Raw genomic sequence first — 15,418 nt, forward strand, 5'->3', positions numbered from 1 at the left:
CACTGTCCAATTACCTGTCTCTTGATGTATTTCAGCTGACTGTCTATGTAGCTTTTGTATGGCTAAATAAACATTGAGAGTGTTATCTGGTATGTAAAAACAACAGCTGCTGCCTATCACCCAACAGGCCCCTCCCTGGTCTGCAAGGATGACGTCTAACACCATCCGGTTCTGCAAAGTGACTAATCTCGTAGCCTGGAGCTCAGCAGTGACACTTGTCATTATCCCAGCTGTTGAATTGATAATCGCCACAACAACTCTAGTTAACTGACGAATTTGAAGGCTATTAGCCATGGGGCCCCAAAAAGGTAAGAGGCCCTTTAGAGTGTCCCCAAATTTCTGTGCAGTGGTAGTTGTCTGATCTATATCCTGTGTGCACCCCGGGACATTGCTGGAGCCGGCCCTGGGGGGGGGTGGCGGTCCCCAGGGCCATGTAGAGCTCCTGGAGGGGGACTGTTCGGCCCCCTCCCATAATCTATTTTGCCCCAGGAAGGTGGTGGTCCCCAGGGCTGGGGGAGGGTTTATGCAGCCCCACCTGCATTATTTTCTGAAAAGCCCAGGGAGGTGGTGGTCCCAAGGGTTAGGAGGGGACCAAGAGTCCCCCTCCATTAATTAAAGAAACATGCCCTGGGGATGTGGTGGTACCCAGGGTTTAATTTACCCTCAGGAGAGAGGCCCCATGCACCCACACTCCTTTATTTGTAGCATGTCCCCGGGATTTGGCCCACCAGGAGGCTTTAGAAATAAGATGAGTGGGAGCCCGTGTGTCTTTTTGTTTTTTCATTTTGCCGTGGATCCACCCAAGAATCCGTGGCAACATTAAAAAATATATATATTTTTAACCCCAGCGGGGTCCCTGTGGGACCCACCCACCATATCTAGTATTCTTATGCTGCCCCGTTTTCTCTATTTTTTACTTTGTTTGTGGGACTCGGCTTCAAGCCGAGTCCCAAAATGGCTGGCAACTCTTCCTGGTTGAAGTTTTGGCAGTCAATCAAATTTTAGTTAGATTCGCGAGTCCACTGTAAGGACTCACATCCCCAGATATCTATATTTTTTTCAGTGAGATATCTCAAAAACTACTGACCGGATTTACACCCAATCACAAAAAAAGCACACGTTGTGGACCAACATCTAGCTTTAATATTTTTTAATTTGATAATAAAATTCATTTATAAACTAAGTTAAACTTCCAAACTTTGCTAAAAAATACATAATTTTTTAACAAGTTTGCTAAATATGAAATAAAAACAAAAATGTTAGAGGGTGAGTAATTTTGTATATTATTGATAAAATATAATTATCATATATTAAAATAATATATTTACATGTTCTTTTTATTGAATACACATTTAACTTGATGAATATTGTGATGTAACATGTTATTTTATTATTTCCATGTTGATATTTTAAAATAATTTACATTGATCTTACATTAAAATATTTTTAATTGTTTTTATTTTATAACAAACATTTCTAAATGTGCCTATTCTTTCTCATAGGGAGATCACTGCCCAGGTAGCAGAGAAATCCACCAACAGGCAGTGGTTTATTTGTAAAATACGAAGTGCCAGGGCTCTCCTCAGGAGGCAGCACTAACAGAAGAAATGTACTGGTGCAAACTGCCTCCTATCTAGCCCCGGGCACTTATTTTTCTTGGAGAGGACTTGGCCAAGTGGCTAGAGCTGCCGATTTCGTAGCTAGGGAACCGGGTTCGAGTCTCGGCGTGGCTCAACATCCTGTGATCCTGGGGAAAATTGCTTGCCTTCTAAATAAGTGTGTCCTTACCTGATGCTATAAGTGCCGGTGCCAAGGATTAGGTGCCGGTGCTGAGCACCGGAAAGCACCGGCTCAAATTAGGCACTGCCAACAGGTGAAAAGTTCCTTATAGTAACTTAAAATTCTGTTGTAGGAGCACCTAGGTGTAAAACTCCACTGGACAATGGTGAATAGTAAAATATTGGAGGGTTACATCTAAGTATAGAAGTAAATACACATGTATAGCCATATTTATCTCCATGAATGAGGCACTTGATCTTTGAATAAATTGATTTTAGGGCTGTAATATATATGTGTTAGTGATGATGTAAGGAAAATACATGTTAGGAGTCTTGTTGATATCAGAGGGTGAACATTAAAAAACTCATGTAGAAGAGGGACACGACATAGATATAGAAAGAATACTATTGTCAAAAGGGTTGGTAAGTACAAAATTGTTTTTCAGACGTTTGATGAGTTATGGAATGGGTGGCATAACAGACTTTGTTACATACATACTTTTCAATGGCTAGGAGAGCATACTATGCATTCATGGAACAGGTTTGTGATTCCCACTTCACCCAGATTGAACTCTGGATATGATGGGGCAGATAAACAAGCCCATTACGTCATATTTGCGCTGCCGTTGTGTCACTTTTTGTGACGCAGCGGCGGCGTGAAAATGCGGCCCTTTTACAACGTGACACATCTAGGGAGAGTTGTAAAGCCCTGCGTCACATTATACCTGAGTCAGGTACAATGTATGCAGGGTGGGCGTTTTCACGCAAAAAAGCCTTGTAGAAGTGACGCAGTGAAATCTACAGGATTTCACTGCGCCACTTCTAGGACGCCACTGAGTCAAAACCTTATGCCTGCTTGGAGCAGGCATAAGGAGTGATGCAGCACAATGAGGATAGGCCTCCCCATGCATCGCTGGAGTTGCGTTGTGTTTGCGACACAACTCAAGCTATGTGTGACTTTTGTGCCAACAGATGCGTCAGAATTTCTGAGGCATCTGTTAATCCTTGCGCCATGGTGTGCCGTATGGTAAATACGGCGCATCCATGGTGGTGCAAGGATTTCTCAGGGTGGCGCAGGGAGTGACGCATCTCTACAGATGTGTCACTTTCTTGTAAATCTGCCCCATTGAGTACAAAACTCTATGGGGCAGATTTACAAGCCTCTTGCACCATTTTTATGCCACCGTTGCGTCACTTTTTGTGACGCAGCGGCTGGGTAAAAATGTGTCCCATTTACAACGTGAAGCATCTAGAGAGATGCATCATGTTGTACGATGCTGCATCACATTATACCTGCGTCAGGTATAATGTATGCAGTGTGGCTATTCTCACGCAAAAAAGCCTTGTAGAAGTGACGCAGTGAAATGTACAAGATTTCACTGCGCCACTTCTGGGACGCCTCTGCGTCAAAACCTTACGCCTGCTTGGAGCAGGTGTAAGGAGTGACGCAGCACAATGAGGATAGGCCTCCCCATGCATTGGTGGAGTTGCGTCGTGCTTGCAACACGACTCCTGCAATGCGTGACTTTTGCACCAACAGATGTGTCAGAATTTCTCACGCATCTGTCAAGCCTTGCACCATGGTGCGCCGTATTGTAAATATGGCGCATTCATGGTGGCGCAAGGGTTCTCAGGTGGCGCAGGGAAAGTGACGCATCTCTACAGATGCGTCACTTTCTTGTAAATCTTCCCTTATATATGTTGGGGAAATGCCTTCACATGGATTGCCATTAGATATTTGCTCTTCTCACGAGAACCCTTGTAAGATGGGCATTGAAAAACACAATGAGGTACTGATACATGAAAAAAGAGGTTGTAACCTAAGTGGAGATTATTGTCCTCACATGGAGAAACTGAAAGGCAACAATTTAGACTATTCCACTTGCTCAAACTCTGGATATGTATGAACTGACACTTCTAAATCAAAGGAGAGACAATAATACCAAAAGAAAGAATCTGAAAGATGAGCCCATTACCTAGACAGGAAGCGAAAAATTGAGTTGAATATGGAGACAATGGGGACAATTCTCAAAAGCATTTATGAATATGGGAAGTAGTATTCTTTTATGTACTCTTACTTTCCTTTGCTAATCACGAAAAATCCAACTCCTTGTTGCTAAAAATACGGAGAGCACTTTTAATATTCTTTTATATTTGGATTAATTGTATATGAGTACTCCCTGAAAAGTGGTCAATTCACAAAGGCACAGAATAGAACTTAAAAGACGACTACAAGAGTACTACTTCAGTACTACAAATTAGGCCCCAGTGAATTGGAATAGGAGGAAATGATCAAATTTCTGTTTACAAAAGACCTGGTTATCTTACCACAGTTACAATGACATAGTCAGTGAATGCACCATAATAGTAAAGGACCAACTATAATGGTGAAAAGAATACATGGTAAGCTATGTGTATGTAAATAAGACGTCAATACCACAAAGTAGAGAAACAAGCCATTACAATGATACATAAAGTAAAAGGCATTGAATAGATGTGGAAAAAACTAGAATGAGGAAACCTCATACAAACATGTATTGATGGTGACTTTCCTAGTGGTTCCCTGCCCGCACTTTGCCTCATCAAACTTTCTGACCAGCTGGGGTGGGACTTCTTCCCCTTGCCTTTATGCGCCCAGAAGGGGCGGGCCAAACATGATGCGCACAAAAGCACCACTAGCAGCCTGCAGCGCGGGCAACATTTCTAGCGGTTCCCTGCCTGCACTTTTCCTCTTCAAACTTGCTGACCGGCTGGGGTTGGACTTAGTCCCCCAGCATTACCGCACCCAGGAGGGGTTGGGGCCAAGCACCGATGCCCTCAAAAGCAGCACCAGCATCCTGCAGCGCGTGACTTTCCAAGCGGTCCCCCAGCCTTACCATGCCCAGAAAAGGCCAACACCAAGGCACTCAAAAGTGCCACCAGCATCCTGTACTGCGGGACATGCTAGGCATACGCCTTGGGCCAAGACAAGGCCCATTATCGCCCGGAAGAGACTCGGCTGTTCCACCCCCTTTGACTTGCAGCTGAAGGTATTTAATTCATAATTTCTAATCTACTGCCTCTCAGGAGGGTTCTCTTATTGAAATTCTCTTGGAGAAACGGGATAGCAACCAGGTTGACCCCCACCCACCTTAGATGGCTTCCTGCAGCGGGCAATGGTAATAATTAACAAAGAGATTGCGGTAGGTTAGAGGCGTTTTACTTTGTCTTCCCCCACAGCCATATACACTCCACCAGCACAGGGTGATGCTACCGATGTCATTGAGGCCCCACACCAACTACAACAAGCTGCCACTGATTCTCCCTGCACAGAACTTGGTAGCCTCTCAAATGGATTACAACCCCTGGATCAAACTCTGGAAAAAGTAGCAAAAACAAAGTCTATTGGATTAAAGAGGAAAAGAGCTGAAGATGGGACAAAATCGAAAACACAACACCTTGCCCCCAAAAGTTCCAGCAAATACTGGATTTAAATATCGCCAGTCATGCTCACTTGAACACAGAGGATAGAGAACTTCCCCTGTCAGAGGAGCTCCGTACATATATTTCTAACTCTATCAACGATGCTTTAAACCCCACCATGATCCGCCAAGCCACAATTGTGGAGGAGTTGTCCAATTTGACCCATACTCTTACAGACGGGCGGTTGAGATGGCCCCCCTTCCAGGCCCATCTACATCAGCTTTAAACCCATTGGGTCCAATGCAACCTTCCGTAGACGAGCCCCCCATCTTATTAAATAAGGGAATCAACTGCAACATAGGAAGAGTATGTGGCACGTCATGGGTCAGCGTGCTCATTCTCCCATGCAATCTAAATGGGCTAGGTAACTCACCAGGGCAAATGGCCAAACTACGTGACTTTTCTAGCAATAAATAGGGGTGCTCCCAGAGATCCACGGCACTCCCAGTTTTGCATTTACCTCCCCAAGCTGTTCCTCCATCGAGGCAGGACATGAGAGAGGATCACAATCAACTTCTAAACAAAGTGGTGCATTGGGTAAATGGGAGGTACGGGTGTGCTGCATGATCAAATAAATCTTGTGCGAAGAGTTTCCTAGGTGGGTACTACACCCAAATTGGATAAGAACGATTGCATTATGGCTAATTTTAAAGGTGAAGCAGTGGCAAAAAACATTCTTTTTAGGCTCAACCACCCTGGTTTCTCCTGAAATTCCATTGAATCCCTTCCTCTGGGTTTCTTTTATAGGCCACCAGGAAGATTGGTACAAACTCCAATTCCCACTTCTTATTCAGTGCCTATGGCAAATAGATTTGACCCAATTTCACAGTTGGACCAAATGGATTGACTCACCACTATAACACCCTCTCTTAGTCTCTGTCCTTCACCATACGGCTGCCACATAGTAGTATGGGTGGGGCGGGGGCAGGCGGGAAGAAAAAATATATAAAATCTCACTTATCTGGCTGCCGTCCGCCGCCTCTCCTCTGTCCTCTTCCGTTCCTCCCAGAGTGGAAGCAGGAAGCAGACAGTCTCCCCTTACCCAATCATGACGCTGCGTCGTAATTGGTCTGAGTGCTGTGGTTCGGCGCTCAGACAGGGAGTGGGAGCCTGTGAATGTTCTTTACCCAGGCTGTGCATTACAGCCCAGTGGAGAACATGCAAAATGCGCATTACTGGCTGGCCCAAGACGGCCGGCCAAACCGTCATGCGCATTTAAGTGCCCCAAACACTTCTCCCCCTGCTGGCTGTGATGACAGCCCCGCCCTGCCCGGTAAAACTGCCTCAGAAAAATAAAATGATAATAACATTACGTTATTATCATTTTATGTTTCCTTTTTCCACTGCTCAAAGAGCCGTGGGGCAGCACTCCTCCTCCTCCTTAGCGGAGAAGCCGCCGCTGGTTGTTTCAACAAATGAGGGTTGGAACATCATCGATCGGAATATCGCAGAGGAACATTCAAAGATCCAAAATCCTGATTCGATAGAGTCTGCAAGCTCTGCAGACATTGTTTGCTTTCAGGAAACATGGATGATGGAGGACTTCAATCTAAACGGGTGTCAATTCTTCCTGGAGCCAGCTTGTGATTCTCTAGCGGGAAGGGCCAAGGGTGGTTTAGCGACTTTCCTATCTGTTCACATCCCTTCAACTACAGTGTCTAAAATCTGATCCACACCCTTTTTCTCGATAACACTCCTAACCTTCACTAAAGAATACTACATCCTGCTGTTTAACTTCTATTATAATAATTTTAACCATTTGGAATCTGAGGCCATAGATCTATTTGATGAATTTTGGATTCTTTCCTCTTAGAAGTTAAACGCATGACTATATTAATCTGGGCAGGTGATTTCAACACCACACTATGGGGCCGATTACAATGGCGGACGGACTGGAGTCTGTCCGCCGTGGTGGTGGCGACCGGGACCGTCCCCAAAACATGCGGTGGTTCCGCACACCGAATTAGGATGCGACTGCCACCATGGCGGTCACATCTTGCCCTTTTAACATTGCGGTGGGTGCAGCTGACAGCAGCACCGCCGCGATGTTAAAAATAATTGTCGTGCATTTCACTGCATTACGTGGCAGGTACCACACGGTGCCTGCTACTTGGTGCAGTGAAATGTAGGGGGGTACCATGGGTACCTCCCCAGTGCACAAACACCCCCCCAAAACATTGGGGGCCCACAACGGGCCCCCGAAACCAATCTCCACCAGCCTTTCAATGGAGGTTTACCCGCCACGGAAAGACTGGCAGAAAACCGCATCGTAATTTGGAGGACGGTGCCTGCTAGGCACCACCACCATTTTGTGGTTGCAGACCACTTCGCCAGGCAATCGGAACGATTGCCTGTTGCTGTTCAGTGGCGGAAGGTCTTTGCGTCCGCCACGGTCGCATTTTGGATCCCACCGCCATCGTAATCTGGCGGTGGTAAAATCGCGGTCCAATGTGGGAAGGACCACTACCACAGGGCTGGCAGTGACGGTCCTTCTGCCACCGTAATCGGCGCCTATGTGAGCTCAGTGGTGAACGAGTCTGTTGCTTTACGAATCTAAACAGGGTAAACCTCACCCATTTTAAACACACACCATACGGGGATGCTTTGAACACGCTTATTTTAAAGCACGGCCTAGTCGTAATGAATGACCTGTTTGAAAAGGAGGAAAGCATACTTCCAGCCTTTAGGGGCCGTAGTAGGGGGAGTACTATCGATTTAATCTTTATGTCCACCGAGCTTGCAACATTTATCCAAGATTTTTAGATCTTTGCACAGTGCACAAGTGACCATATCCCCTTACCACTATCACTAAACCACCAAATAACTAAGCCATAAAAACAAATGTTCTAAGATATCTTAATAAAAAGGGCATTAGAAGTAAATGGGAAAAGGAAAACCCATAACACTTTAACAGGAAGATTGGCTCAAAGAACTTATCTACAGTCATAAACTGCTTATCAGATAACATAGCGAGCCATTTGATACTAGAAGGTTTTGGTATCCTATGTACAGCAATTTCAGAAAAACTGATTTTAATAAATTCTTGAGTGAAAAGCTCCTCCACAGTTGGTTTAACTCAGCATGTAGCCAGGCCCATAAACAATTAAAGGCAACCATAAAAAAAAACAATTGCAAGGTCTGAGCAGCGAGGAATCTCTATAACATTGCGGTAGAGGAGAGGAGACGAAAAGGGAGAGTCAGGCAAAAGCATGGGAGGATCCTCACAAGGCTGCCAGTTCAAGAGATAACACGTAATCTGGGGAAATAATTAACCAACCTTTTTTCTCAGACCATGATGCTCCAAAAATTGAAGTTCTGATTCCCGCAGATCTATGCATGGCTCACTTTGCACAAATCTTTTAATCAAAAACCTACATATTTCCTTTTACTACCCCTGCACCAGAATCCAGCCTGCATGTTGTAAATACACAAGACCCACCTTTAGTCATAGAAGTCAATGAGGTAGTTATCGCAATGAGGAAATGTGCACTAGGGAAAGCCCCAGGCCCAGATGGTGTACCAGCAGATATTTTAAATCTAATCCGGATCTGTGGGCACATCTCTGAACAAATGTATTTGGGAGTGCAGTGAAGGGTCAAATTTCAGACTCACGGAGAACGGCCATAATTATCCTGGTTTATAAAAATGGAGATCAGCATTTACCATGTTGCTATAGGCCCATAATATTGATAGATTCAAGTATGAAGATCCTGGGTAGAGCACTCTAGGCTTGTTTGGAGTCATGGGCTACGGAAAACAAAATTCAATCCAATGTGCAATTTAGCTTTAGACTAGGAGTGGAGACAATAGACCAGTGTCTTAATTTCTAACTGTTAGCAGGGAAATATGTTATGGTGAAAAAGGGTCCCTCTGTTTGGCGTTCTTTGATTTATCGAGTGCATTTGACCTGGCAAATCGCGCAAAACTCTGGACGCTGAGGGAGTAAATGGGGGTAGAAATAGAACTGCTAACTCTAAATAAACGTCTCCACCATGAGATGACAGTGAGGGTCCTTTATGGTTTGCAGGGTGAAACACCCCCCCCCCCCAAATAAAATACACTTGTGGGGTGTGACAGGGATATATCCTTGCTCCTTTCTTATTTCCTTTATCTATAAATGGGATTTCTAAACACCTTGCCGAGGTAGAAAAGGATACCCTCCATATAGGTAGGCAACCACTCTTTTCCTATTATATGCGGACGATGCCATGCTAATTGGTTGCACAGCAAATGGTCTTCAAATCCTATTGGATGCCTTTTCCCCAGACGTGGAGAAAATGGACCCCAGGGTTAAATATTCAAAGTCCTTTACTATCACAATGTGGGCCTCATAGCACAGAATCAAAAACTCTTTTTTATCGAGAAATCAGCTCTGGAGATAGTGAATCATTTTAACTATTTAGGGATCCTCTTCAGCTCCACCTTTAAATAGAATCTCCTACTGACTGCCAGAGTATAATTCAAGAGAAATATAGAGACAATTTTTAGATTTTTCCATAGGTTGGGCCAGAAACTTATTAAAGAAATGATAAATTTGTACATTAGCAAATTTATTTCTGCTGGGTCATGTGGAGCAGGCTTATTGGGGGTACACAAATACAACACTCCTGCAACGGGCAAAAAATCATTTTCTTAGTAGATTACATTTGGTCCCCCACAAGACTGCTACTTTGATCTGCTGTGAAGAATCAAGTCTCACTTACTTGGAAGACAAGCTGAGTCTTGCCCCACTTTTATTGTGGATCAGGTCCTGGATAAACCTGAAGTTAGCTTTGGCTAGGTCCTGCATCTCTGATTGTTTATCTTTGAATGGGAATGCTCGGATTCCTTGGGTCAAATATCCAGAAGAAACCTTTGTTGCAAATTCCAATAGGTATGTATAGAGTTGTTTGACAATCCGCTTTTGATCACCACTAAAAGTAAAGAGGAAGTCAAATCTCATTTCCGTTCGGACCTAAGATTCCAAAGGTGCAGTCTATGGTATCAGTCACAAGATATGTTACGATTTCTACTACAGTCAATCTTGAACCATTTCTTATTTAGGTTGTAAATCCTACTTTTCGCCTCTATCTTACTCTTTTTAGGTTCTGTGTGATACACTTTAAGGCTGCCTTCCCACTACAATGTTTGTGGTCACATGACTTACCTTCATATAGGTGTGACCAGGTATCAAAACAAAGCATGTGTCACTTTATATTGTTCTGCCCATTATATACAGATCCTAGGTGTGTCTTTTTAATGCTTTTTCTACGGAAGTCGAAACTGAGAACTCACATGGAAGGCTTGACTCCTACATAACCTTTCTACTGTAGAAATATGTTATGCTGTACATGATTTCATTAGAAAGGCATTAGCAATTAGAAAAAGATACGAGACCATTCCCATGTGATTATTGGACCTGACTCGACTGTACGGGTGGATGTTTTATGCCTTCCAAGTTTCTAAGATGTCTTAACTGATGATGTTGACTTTGTCATAATATTGTTTTATATTATAGAATTTTATGGGATGATTCACTGATTTGTAACAATTTTTAACTTTCTGCAGAAATTGTATTTTGTATTTATTTTGTCTCGAGTCGTATGTGAATTTGACTGATATATGATGTCAATAATTTTACTGCATTATTGAAAGGCTGAATAGTTGTATATCATACTGTGTTTTATTGACTTTTGTGGCTTATGCCGAATAAAGATTTTCTGAACTGACCTGAACAAAGCATATATTCATTGAGTAAAAACTTGGTTCCTGGAAATTAATGGACAAAGAGAAGAACTTGCAATAGGTAATTTTGAAAAATATGTTTGGATACAGAGCTAAATGTCAGTTCAGTATATGATGTGCAGGCTGAGGATGTTCTGGCTCAACTAAACCTTAACCTCCCAATGGGTGTGATTAGCCAGCCTATCACTGCCATCTTGTAATTAAAAAGGGATTAGCAGTATTCAAATTATGACATTCCAGAGAAACCAATATGATTTTTTTTTAAACAAATAAGGATCATGCATAAAAGGCAATCCTACAGCACACTAGGGAAATGGTGGGCGGATTATGTTTTTTAATTGATGCATGTATGCAAGGTAAAATTGTTTCCTTTGCAAATAGTTCCCAGTATTTTGCTGAAATCCTCTATGTTAATAGACCTCACTGTCCTGAAAAATAATAGCATGCATAGAGTCAGGAAGAGAGCTGTACCCAGTCTCTGCAGCCCTGTGCCCAGTAGCTCAAACAGACATGGTAGTAACAATTGTAAAATACTGGGCCCTCACAAAGTCAATATACAATCAAAAGAGAGTGGACCATAACCAGGCATAATGGCAGGATCTTTTGGGGGTTGTCCTGGAAACTTTCAAACCTTGTTTGCCTCCAGCAGAATGTATCATCTCTGCTGGTGCAGTTTTTCGGGAGGCATCATCATCGGCTCTGCACCTGGGTACTCGCCTCCCCAGGTGAGTGATGCCTCCAACTGGAGGGAGAGAGTCTGATGGATAATACTGGTGAGATATGTGAATTCATATAAAATGACCTCCTATGCCTAAAGAAACAGTTTAATATAGAAGTTAAAAACAGAATGTGGCACCGTGGGACGAACTACGTATCCTTGGCGTCAGGTAGGGTGGTCGACATGTTTCAGATCAGAATTGTCTCTGGGGATTGATGGTTTCCGTCAGGACCTTAGGTAGCCAAATCCCTTTTATATTTGTTAGTCAGGTAAGTACATTCACTTATTTTTCTTCATTTTTTGTTTTTTCAATGAATTGTGGCTGCAGGTTGACCGGCCTGCAAATAGAAAAAAACACACAGTGAAAGAGGTAACTCATTATTATATATCTCCTCTTTGTCATGCATATCTATCATTACCTGATGAGTTATGGATCTAACATGCATAAATCATCCTGAACCTGTTGAGTGCTGTACTTTGCTACACACGTGTCTCATGTCGGTGAAGATCATGCTTCTAGAATTAGTCCTAATAAAATACACATTTTGATTTAAATTAAACCAGTCCATTGACTGTCGTCATTCTGATTCTGTGGGCCTTGCAAAACTCGGGTGTAGAGTGTTACCTCTTTCTCTGTGTGTTTTTTCCTAGTTTCCAGGACAACCACAATACCTGGTTTTGGTCCCCTCTCTTATGATTATATTGGGATTCTGTGGGAGCTGAGTGGACTTCTTCTTGCTACTATCTCCCCGCGTTAATTTATGACGCCTCACAAAAGCCAACAGAGGTAGAGGAGAGACGTCCAGCTATCCAGGACATGTTGCCCACACTATGTAGGTCCTTCTTACCTTTCTGAAGCTCTGATCTGTCATGGAATGTTCCCTGTTACCAAAAGAAACAAAAAAAATATTTAAATGCGCTCTCCCACAACATTTACTTATTTATACATGTCCACCAGAGGGAAATACCAGATTTCTACCCGAAAATAAAGTCCTGAAAATCTATGTATTTAAGGGATTCCAGGAGTGCTCCTGGGACTCTTTGTGAATCCAATTAAAATCTAAAATGTACTCCAAATATAGGCATCGCATGTATATTGCATCTAGGAGGATTACATTTTAGGTGGGTGAGTTTTCCGGTATTTGGTTCCCAGATCAACTTTGATCCTTCTACCATGATACTATCAACATCTAACAATGGCATGGATTTTGAAATATTCAGAAATGTGCATTCATATTTCTTTCAATTTCCTGGTGACAATATGCCCAGATATGTGATATTCTCTACTTTAACTTAAGTTGTGATAAACACAGTGAAGAAGCCTACAATGGTATTCAATTATCAGTCACGCAGACTGAAGATCAGGTCGGTGACCCTCACAATAATGAGAAAATGTATCCTCCTCTCCTATTTACCCCTTCTAAACCATTAACTTTGAACACCGATACAGACAGATGGAAGCAGAGCTTTTGCCATTTCATAATGTCAGCATAAAGTGGTAGTGTCTCTACACAGAAGCATACTGTGGGAGTCTTATTTTTAAGTCAATGCTACCAGACATCACAATCTGTCTGGTTGCAAATTACCAATTGTGGCTCACAAAAAACTTAAATGGGCTTACAACCCACCCATTGCTTACTAATGGTTGGCTTTATTGTCATTCCTATTCAGTGGTTTTCCCTGTTCCAGCTTGTCCATCTTGTGCTTGTCTCTCCCCAGGAGCATAGTTTCTTTAGCTTATCTCCGATTGTCACACTTCTATCCTTCCACTGCTTTTATTTAGGGAACTACTTTTTCTTTTTTGCTTAAGCACTCTAAGTGTTTTCCAGCCCTCTCCCCTGTGCTCCTCACCCCAACATATCCACTCCCTCCGCTCACCATGTAGCTGTCTTCATCATGCTGCAAACTCTCTCGTCTGCCTCTTCCCTCGCCCAAGTCCCTTCCCTCCCGCCTTAATTGTTGCTTTTTTGCTCATGTGCTTCTTCTTCTACCCCTATTTGCTCTCCATTGTGTGCTTTTCTTCCTCTAATCCTGCACTCTCCCCATTGTTTGCTCCTCCCATGCACCCCTCCTATGCCCCCAGGCACACTGTCTTCTTTGATTAAATGTTTAAGATTTGTATTAATATTTTGGTGGGTAGGGAGGCCCAGGCAGTAAAATTGTTACCTGCCCCTCTACCTTAAAATAAAGTGCTTTCGAGCTACTTCTTTTTAATTTTTTTTAATTTACTAATCCATTTTGTATAGGTAAATAAAAACAATGGTGGCTGCTTCATTTTATTAGGTACGCCTGTGTAATGATGTACACACGTAATCATGCATGCATAGACCTGAAAATAACGCAGCTGCACATCCACACACATGCACATGCCTACAAAATGACGAGGCCTGTGACGACATCAACTGAACTTTTTTTGGGGGGCCTTGCTGGGAGGCATCACCAAAAGGCTTGTGAAAAGCCAATAGCTTCCATGCCCTAAAGGCGAGACGTAGTTGGCTCACCAATGCTTGTTTTGTATTGTTTTGCTGGCAAAGTTGCCCATGTGTAAAAGTACTTTAGGCTTCTCAAGGGTTATGGAAGCACTATATAAATACCAATACAATAGAATATGTTATTGTTCAGATCGACCGTTTATGATTAGGCAACAAAGAGATATAAAATTCAAACTCTCCTAACCCACAGTCGAAACGCCTGCAGAAGCTGATTGGCATACTCTGGAAAAAGACTGGGGCCTTATTAAAAAGAAAATTAAGCAGCGCGGTGCTGCAAGCCATTTTGCTGCGCCGAGCTGCACCATTTTAAAGGTACGCCTTCCTGCACAAAACCAATCACAAGAGGCTTTTTTCTCTTTCTATGTGTGCTGCAGAATGCAGCATGCATTGAAACAGGGAAAAAACGAGAAGAAATAAAAGAGTTTCTCCTCGTTGCACCTCCTTACGCCTCCCCTGGGGAGGCGTAGGATTCTGACGCATTAACAGGTTAACAAAATGTTGCAAATCTGGAACACGGCAGAATCCATGGCTGTTGCGTGGGAAAACCAACAGCAACACTCATGGCACGCCCCTTTCGCGCACAGATATGTGTGAAAAGGGGCCATATTTACAAGGCCATGAAAAGCCACGCAGGGTGACTTTGCGTGGCCTAATGAATATGGTCAGCACACTGCGCAGCAGGTGCATCAAAAAAAGTGACACACCGGCTGCGCACGGGGCTTGTAAATAAGCCTCAGGTTTCAGACACAGAGCTGTGCATCTTAAGGACGCTTACGCTGGGAGAGTCAGTCGTATGCCCTTCCACTATTCATAAACCCTACCTTGTTTTCGAGCCAAGGACCTGTCAGGGAATTCTCCAAACCCTCCTGTCCAAGACTACGCCTTTGAAAGAACATTCTCCCTAATTGTCTTTCCTGGATCGATCCATAATTAGATTTATAGGTTTGAAGGCAATGGATTTTGGTTAATGCCACGCAATGGGAAGCCATAGAGCTCCCTAGTTATAAGCATATATAAAGGGTTTAGAGTCAATAGCGTGCATTTAATAACTCCACGTCACTCAATGCAGAATTGCTAGTATGAGCACCTGGAACCACAACTGTTTACTATATTAATGCTGAAACAGGCAAAACAATCATCATACTTTCCAAAGCTGTGCACTTAAGAGGTAGACAAGTAGGAGTTGTCACCCATGTGTACTAAACACAGTTCAAAGCCAAATGATGGGGCTCTGTCTGGTTTAT

The sequence above is a fragment of the Triturus cristatus genome, chromosome 8 (assembly GCF_964204655.1).
Source record: "Triturus cristatus chromosome 8, aTriCri1.1, whole genome shotgun sequence".
Classification (NCBI taxonomy): Eukaryota; Metazoa; Chordata; class Amphibia; order Caudata; family Salamandridae; genus Triturus; species Triturus cristatus.